A 9,594-nucleotide genomic window follows, 5' to 3' on the forward strand; every position below is an offset into this window, starting at 1 on the left:
AGTTTATAACTGTCGATGGGTCCGCCCTTATCACTGTTTTCTCATCACCCAATGTAATAGGAACACCTCTGTCCGCCGATGGAAAAGCACCGATTCTTGGTTTGTCCGCCAATTTGAGGCTTAAAACAAAAAACAAGCTATTTTGACTGTTTGATAGAATTTTCCATAATTGAAAATGTCTGTTTCCGTGCCTTATTTGGGCCTGAGAACCTCTATTGGAAAGCACCCTTTGGCTTAACTTGGCCTATGGTTAGAACTACCCAGGTTTTAAGGGATTTTGCCACCAACTTATCTAAAGGACCATTTGAATTAGAGGAAAGGTGGAAGAGCAGAGAGAAGCACAGGTTTGTAGAGTAGATCAGTGGCACCTGTTCGTGGCAAGTGGCCAGTGTTAGTGTCAGTCATTTCTGCTTTTCACTAGTGATCAAAAATGATTTTACCATGTTTTGTTAGGGTCTCAAGATCAAATTTTATCATGTCACTAGGTTTTTAGAATAAAATTTGGTCACTGTTAGTTTGTCGAGGATTATCTTTATTCTCTCAAGATTTTCACATGTCGGTCGCTTAAATCACTCAGATGGGTGTATCATCATAAATAGAATATCATCATCATCATGCTAGTCATCACCATCATTTTCACTCAGTCTAATGTCTTCATTAGGTCATTAGGGTTTTAAGGTCATCTACATTTTCATTTCATATATAAAAATACGGCATAGTATGAGTTGTGATAAGAAACTCTTTTCAATAAATTCTGATGTAATTTCATGAGTACTTCATGGTTACAGTTTTAGGGTTCCAAAGGAAAGAAGGTTCACTGTTCAAAAAGGTAAAAAGAAGTTCAGGTTACAAACTTCCAAGGTGGTCAAGTTCAAAAAGAGTGAAAGTCATGTTTTGAAAAAGATATGTGGGGCCGATTTTCACTCAAAAGAGAATCATACTATGTCTATAAAAGCCCAAAACTCTCAAACACATCTCATTTGCATCCTTACCTCTTTTCTTTATCGAGCTCTTTCCTCCTTAGGTGAAAAAACACGAGTTTTCTTGCTCAAATTGGAAAAAATTCCTAGGCGATGTGCTTCTGTGAATTGCACTGCGTTTCTAGGAGAGGCGCTACGCTTATGTGAACTGTGCTATGCTTCTGTGAACTGTGCTGCACTTCTGTCAACTGCGCTGTGCACAGGACATAGTGTCCCGAAACTCACCAAAAATCGCCCAAATTCAAATTTTAAGCTTGCATTCCTGTTTTCTATTGCTCTAAGCCATCTTGCAAGTAAGTACACTCATTTTACTCCCTCTTGTACTTTGTCAAAACAAATGAATGATGGTTAGTTTAGTCATCTAGGGTTTGTATGAATTTCATGTTTTAAAGCTTGCTAATGGTGAGTTTAGTCAGCTGGAAACATTCAAACCCTAGAAATTGATATCCCATACCTATGTTTTCATACAAATTACCATTCCATTCACCAAACAAATCATTTCCCTTCAGTTTACTTCACCTTCTTACAAACCCTAGCTCTTACCTATCAAATTGAGCAGTTTCCCTAGCTAGGACTGTTTTTATTTTTTCTTGCTCATTTTCCATCATTCATTTCCCTCCATTTCAACTTCCTAATATTTATAAAACCCCTATCCATATCCCAAAATTTCCTTATCACCATTTCCCTTCCCTAACTCCCTCATTTCACTATTTCACCCATTCCTCTTTGTTTTTTCCATTTTAATGTCATCTAAGGTTTTCAAAATGGAGGGAGATTATTCACCATCATAAAAGAGAAAACATCATAAAGGAAGGAGGATTCTGAGGTATGAGCTTACAAACTATGATGAAATCAACTCTTCACCATTCATTAGATAGTGCTTTGAAGATGTCAGCTGCCTAGGGTTTTGTCAAAGAGTGGGTGAAGTAGGTTTTCATGAGTAGCTCACTGATTGGATTGCCACCAATCTGAAAGGGGAAAAATCCACTATAGCAGGGATTGAATTTACATTCTTAGTAGTTGTCATCTCTCTTGCCACATGGATACCTAATCATGGGGAGTATTGGTTCAAAGGCATGAGCCTAAACCTTGAGCAATACAAACCTTTCTTAAAATCACCCTACAAAGAGGCTCATTCACACATCATTCCATTCAGATACCTGTTGGAAAAGTATGCACCACTGATGAAGGTTGTAATGAAGTTTTTCACTTGTGAGGGGAGATTTTCCAGACTGTATCAATATCACATTAGGCTACTAATGCATTTCAAAACTATGGAACCTCTTAACTTGTGTAACCACTTGTGAAGAAGTCTCATCAAAATGTCTGAAAAGGTACAAATGAAAAACAAAGAGAATTACCCTAGCCTTTTCCATCATAGTTTGATAAAGGTTGTAGTCCTCCATCTGTTGGCAGAAAAAAAACATGGCATGGGATATTTTCGTTGAAACAACTTTGCAGTGGCATGAAACTACTTCATCAAGCCATCACTAAACCTTCTACATCAGCACAACATGGATCACATTTACATGATGAGGAGCTAATTAAGCATGATTTTGAAATAGTTGACTTGGAGGTAGAAAATGAGAATTCAAACTTGAAACAAATTATCAAGGAAAAGGATTCCCAAATTAGAGAGCTCATGGACAATTTGGCAAGGGCCAAATTTATCATTTCTTTCCTTGAGCAAGAAAACAGTCAACTCAAGGCCAAACAACTAATCATGGAGAAAGAGCAATCCAAGATGTTGAACCAAGAAGACAAAGGTAAAGTAGTGTTAGAGCATGATGAATAGGAAAACAAGGTTGGAAAGAAGAAGCCAAGGACAAAGGGTCTCAAAAGAGCATTGCAGAAAGAAAAAGACCAAAACCTATTGGATGAAGACTTGGACATTGACGACATAATTACTTTGGAAATTAATGAAGACAAAGAGTATTGGCTAGGTAAGGTCAATTTCCATGTACATAAACTTATTGACAAGGCTAACAGGGACAACCAGCTATTGAGGCACATGGCCCACCATTACCAAACCAAAAACATGATTTGCAACATCAAGCTCAAGCAAATGCAAAACAAGCTAAAGGAAACCCTAAAAGACAAAAATGAGAGGGATAACTTGGAGATGCTTGCTAAATAATCCATGAAAGCGTAATATACCTCATTTGGCACTTCTGGACCAATTTGGGAGTTTTCTAAGCATTTTTGGTTTTTGGTGAAGTTTGGTGCAAAACTTAGAAATTGCACTAGGCGTTGCGCTTTTTCCTTAGATCTCCAAATGACAAGTGGCTTACATTTTTGGAAATATGGTGGCCTCCTCTAAAAACCCATTTCATCGGATTTCTCAGACAAGGCTCAGATTTTGAGAAAAATGAGAAAAAAAGGGGTTAAAATTCAACATTCTACCCCTCATTTTGATAGACGTTGCGCTTTTGGAGACACCTTGGGCAGATTAGTTTTTGAAGGCCTTCCCATGGGTCATTTTAAAAAATTCAAGATGTTATGGAAACTAGACAGGCAAGGCTAGTTGACCATTCTCTCATATTTCAAATTTGAATTCAAAAAGTAACCTAAAAGTCACCTCAAAGTTGGCGTTGTGCTTGGGCAATTTTCTGAGTTTTCAATTAAAAATTCCACTATGTAATTTCTCAGATTTCTAGTTGACTTGGTCAAAGGTAACTTAATGATGTAACTTTAGTATTTCAAATTCTAGATGATGTAATCATGAATAAACTAGCATGATAGGTTGTTTTTATGGCTAATTACGCCTCATAAATGAAGCAAAATTCAAATCAAAGTCTAAGAGAAGAGTTTGTTTTTGACCTTCTCACTCTCACTTGTTGGTTGAGAGATTCTTGGAAACTGTTCCACCACTTAGGGATTCGACCCCTGAAGGTGGGGAAGATGTTTGTTTGAGTCTATATGTATCATTTCTCATTCAGAGAGAAGGGTTGGACTTCAGAGGAGAGGACTTGTATCTTATGCTTTCACACAGTTAATCAAGGAGTAGTTGCAGCTATTTTTCAGGAATACATGTGCAGTGAGTTTGTGATGTTGTTTTCTTTCTATATCAATTTCTTATGAATGAATCCATCTCTATTAACATGATTTTCTTTCCTTAGTTATTTTCCTTACAATTATATAGGCATAATTCTTTATATTCAAAGCTCTGTTTATGTGGAAAATCATGTCTGTGTATTTCTTCTTCTAGATTAATGAATTCATGGTAACATGCTCATTATGACCTTCTAAACTTTTCAGACCCTACACTACATTGACCAAAATCTTAAATCCATCACAAGACATTGCTATATTGCTCCTCTTTATGCTTGCTACTATAAAACTTTGAGATCTTAACCTAATAGCTCTTTCTCATCCCTGATCTAGCAACCTAAAAACCCTAAATTTTCAAAAACTCAACTAAAACTATTATATCTAGCCTAAAATCCATTTCTCTTCCAATCACTGACTATGAAATCCTTAGAGAAATCCCTCTGTGGTTTAGCAGGGCTAGTTGTTGAACTGCAAGTGGTTTGAAGTTTCCTCTTTCGATCTCCTCCTCAGCCTGGGACATTGTAGAGGATAACAGTCGAGACCTTATCTCAGAGATTAGAAGGTTCTGAGAAGGTTGTAGAAGGCCCGATTATCCGAATGGGGTGTTCGGATAGGCGTTTTTTCACTATATTTTTCCAGGAATTTAGTGGTGTTGTCTGTTTCTAGAGTCGGGCTCTCCATTTTCCAGCTGTCTTCCAGATTCGAGGTATAAGGGTGTTTTGTAGAAATCTACTTGTACTTCTCTCTTTTAATACCACTTAATAAAAGAAGGCCTCCCAACTATTGAGCAAGGCCCAGAGATGTAGTCCAAATTGGAAAAAATCCATAATCAAATCTCTATGCCATGATATTTTGTGATGATGTCTCTTTGTCTTCATTTTTCATGCTTATGTTTTTATGGTTTTTAAGCGCTGTAACTCATGTCAATTCCGATGCATCTATAAGCGAAAAAAATCCTGGATCAAGTGGTATTAGAGCAAGGCTTAAGTGATGCAAATTGCATGAGTGCGCTAACCAGAGATAGGCTTTAGAGGACGAGCATCTTAAAAAGGAGACATGGGAGTATTGAGGCTCATGGGGGAGAGATACGATACAATTGTTATTAGAGTGTGTGTGAATGACAGAGTTGTGCATGAATGATTAAGTGTGTAGCCATGGAGTGCGATAAGGGAATGCATGAGACTTTCCTGCATATGTCCAAGATGGTGGATATTATGTATACAACATATGAGAAGCGCAAAGAGGAGGAGACTCAGGGATCAGAGAGTGATATATCATCTACCTCTTTTGGTTCTTTTCAATCATTGCCTTCCTCAAATGCAAAGATTAATCAGAGGCTTCAAGAGGAGAATGCAGAATTAAAAAGGCTCCTACAGCAAGAGAAAGAGGAGAAACAACAACTGCTACAACAGTTGCAAGCAAAGGAGGAAGCCTTGGAAAAGTTGCAACATTATCCATGTGAGGTAAATTATTCCACGCAGAAAATGATTCCTGATGCTCAATTTGTTGCTTTTGAAAATGATACAACAAGAATAGGTTCTAAATTGTTGAAGAGAATGGGGTATGAAGGAAAAAGCTTGGGCATTAATGCCCAAGGCATTGTCAATCCCATCAAAGTAGAAGAATTACCCTGTTGGATAGGACTTGGGTATGTCGGGAGGAACGCTGAGAAATATGCTACTACAACCAATGAACCATCAATGATAGACGATGAGAAGCCCTCATCAGATTTTTCCAAATCGATGGTGGAGGTAAAAGATGTCGAAATACCTTCAGTTTCATCTTCACATAGTTTAATTTCTGTTGGAAATGTGGAGATACCAATTTTAGGAACAAATATGAGACTCCTTATCAGGACAAGGTATAAGGAATAAGAACTTGGTGTTAAAAGCCAAGGGATAACTCAACCATTGGAGGCTGAGCAAAGACCTTGATTCACAAGGTTGGGTTGCACTGGAAGAGAATGCTCAAAGATGTCAGAAGCTTCCACGAAATTGTTAGGACCGTCGAGGAAAGAGGATGATGGTGGCACATCACCCCCAACCTATGGTAGTATGCATAGTAGAGACAAAGCTGAGGAAATCTCTTGTTCCCATGATCATACCAGAGACCGACAAAAAAGTTATAACCAGTCTTGGTATTTTAATGTTAATTTTGATTACAATCACATTGTTAATAATGGACGTGGATCATGGCATAGAAGGACTTGCAATTTTTGTGGATTGAATAACCATTTGTTTGCTGAGTGCTGGAAGAGAATGACAACACAGAAAAATATGAGGCGTAGAAGACCTTCTAAACATTAGGAAAAGAAGAAGAAGATCAAGTAGAACTGGAAGGTGAAGGCTCATTGTAGTCATTATGACAGAGGCAGTCAACAAAGAGCCACATGTTGGAGGCTTCATCTAGAGCAACGTTACAAGGAAAAGAGAATCTAAGCATGAACCATGCGAAACAGTTGTTCGACCAGCGAACGCACTACACAGAGATGATCCATTCACTTTGATAAGTGAGATATGGCTCTTTTAGGTGTGGTAGAATGTCATGGCCTTATTTTTTCATGTGTTTCATTTTAAATTGTAAAAGTGATGATGTGTTTTCCATCACTTGTTGAAGAAACAATGATACTTGGCCTTATTCTGTGTTGCATTTTAAACTGTGGAAGTGAGGATGTGTTTTCCATCACTTGTTGAAGCAACAATAGTGTTTGGCCTTGTTTGTGTAAATCATGTGTTGTAGTGATGATGTGTTTTCCATCACTTGTTGAAGCAACAATGATGTTTGGCCTTGTCTTAATAGCTGGAGTATTGTTTCCATTTTTATGTAAACTTGACCACAGAGTATGTGTTATAAATGCGTGGAAAGTATGGGATGATTGGCTCATTGGTCATAAAGCTAAACATTTAGTTTGCAAGATATTTCACTACAGGTTTGCATGGGATGCAGGTGTTAGCTCGTCGCTTATGGATATGAAGGACAAAGGTGAAGGAGAAGGAAGGATGACTTGTTAGGAAAGTTGCGGTGCAAACAAAGTACAAAATAGTTTCAGATTAATTAATGCTTTTGGAGGACCAAAAGATTCTCTTAGTGGGGAGGATTGATCCAAGAGGAGTAATCCAGGAGGATTGATCTGGGAGGATTGATCCAAGTGGATCTTCAGAAAAAGTACCAGTGGCATGGTGAAAGGCTCAAAACTCAAAGTGGTAGAATCTAGATAAACTTAGCATCAAATCAAAGTGCTTGTCACCCTGATTCCAACAGTGTGAACGACGCTCAAATACGAGTTAATATGCAGAAGCTAGAGCAAGTCAAAGATCAAGTTTGACTTGCCTAAATGGCAGGAGGAGATGACATGGAAAAGGTCTTAGCGAATGAGGGAGTGCCACGTGGAAGGTTTCCACTGGGTCTTGCATATCGCATATCGATGAAGAACAGAGGAGAGGCTTAAGGAAAATCATCCCTAGCCCAGTTCTGATGCGATAAATCTCATATCGTAGTCGCATAAAGAAACAAGTGTTAAGAATCGCCCCCCAGCATTGCTGGCTGCGTTTGCGATATCACAGATCGGGGGAGATGAGTGTTAAGAATCGACCCCAATGAAGACAGGTTGCGATGCGATCAAATCGCAATCGCACATCGTAATTGGTTAAGAATTGGCCCCCGACAAAGCCCGGTTGCGATGCAATTTATCACATATTGCAATTGCAAAAACGGGGTGATGTTTGAAGCAGTTTAGAAACAATCACCGATTGCGATTATGTGATAGGACTGCCTGGACGCGATATTTTTATACACTGTAATTTATAATCCTGATGGGTCTGTATATTGTAGAACACCAGGTTTGACTTTGATGCGCCAATGATTTAAGGCCGATTGCGATTTCACGATAGGATTGCCCGGACACGATATTTTTATACACTATAATTTATAATCTCGGAGGGTTCATATATCGTAGAATGCAAGGTTGGACTTTGATGCACCAATGGTTTAAGGCCGATTGCGATTGCGATGGGAATTCTCGGACGCGATATTTTATGTACTGTGGTTTATAACTGTCAACGGGTCCGCCCTTATCGCTATTTTCTCATTACCCAATGTAAGAGGCACACCTCTGTCTGCCGATGGAAAAGCACAGATTCTTGGTATGTCTGCTGATTTGAGGCTTAAAACAGAAAACAAGTTGTTTTGACTATTCGATAGAGTTTTCCCTATTTGAAAAGGTTTGTTTCTGTGCCTTATTCGGGCCCGAGAACCTCTATTGGAAAACACCCTTTTGCTTAACTTGGCCTATGGTTAGAACTGCCCAGGTTTTGAGGGATTTTCCACCAACTTATTTAAAGGACCATTTGAGTAAGAGGAAAGGGGGAGAGTAGAGAGTAGCGTGGGTTTGTACAGAAGAGCAATGGCCCCTGCTCTTGGCAGGTGGTTGGGACGTTATCTCAAAGATAAGAAGGTTGCAAGAATGTTGCAGAAGGCCTGATTATCCAAATGGGGTGTTCGGATAAGTGTTTTTGCACTATTTTCACTAGGAAGTCAAGGTGTTGTCTACTTCTAGAGTTGGGCTCGTTATTTTCCATCTATCTTCTAGATTGGAGGTATAAGGATGTTTATGTAGAAATCTGCTTGTACTTCTCTCTTTTCATGCCACTTAATAAAAGAAGGCCTCCCCACTATTGAGCAGGGCCTGGAGATGTAGTCCAAATTGGACGAACTCCATAATCAAATCTCTGTGTCATGATATTTTGTGATGATGTCTCTTTGTCTTCATTTTTCATGCTTATGTTTTTATGGTTTTTAAGCGTTGTAACTCATGTCAATTCCGATGCATCTATAAGCGAAAAAAAAAATCCTAGATCAGTTACCCTTGTATATAAATGGGTAAGAATATCCAATACATAAACAACTATATCATTTCATATTTTATTTTTGTAGTGCTATGGTGTGAGCGTAATATTCCACGTAACTGCATTTGTTCCAATATGGTTAACTTTTTTGAACAATCTAGTGGTGTCCATATTTGGGATGAAGAGTTGATTTGTAAGCATAAAACAACATATTAATTAATATTAGTTTTCTTGCTCATTCCAATGTAAGTTTCTACAGTAAGTGAACTTGCAAACTTAGAAACCAAGATATGGATTGGTCAAAATTTAATACCTTAATGAAAGCCATATGGTTTACTTGAAAAATTTCCCTCAATAATTTCTATTCAATGTCTTGTTATATTACTAGTATGCTATTACAAAAATGGCCCTTGATACATAATAGATTACCATTGGAGATTTTGATACTGTCCTTAAATACTACTTTTGAAGCACAAGTTTTAATCAAGCTCCAACAACCAAATAGTTTTTTCTCAATCATTCACATTGATTTCCCTTGGGTGGTTTTCAATAGAGAGTAGCCCAAGATGTTTATGACGAATTTTGGATTTCCCTATTGATTTATGGATGAATTTTGAATTGGGTTAATCTAAACCATTCAATATATAAACTCCTTTCTGGATTCCATACAATTCAACAGGCAACTTGACTTGGCATAATCACAAATTAAGAAAAGGTGA

This window comes from Pinus tabuliformis, chromosome 7 (genome assembly GCF_031772625.1).
Source record: "Pinus tabuliformis cultivar Carrire ecotype Pingquan chromosome 7, CPIR1, whole genome shotgun sequence".
NCBI classification, from domain to species: Eukaryota; Viridiplantae; Streptophyta; class Pinopsida; order Pinales; family Pinaceae; genus Pinus; species Pinus tabuliformis.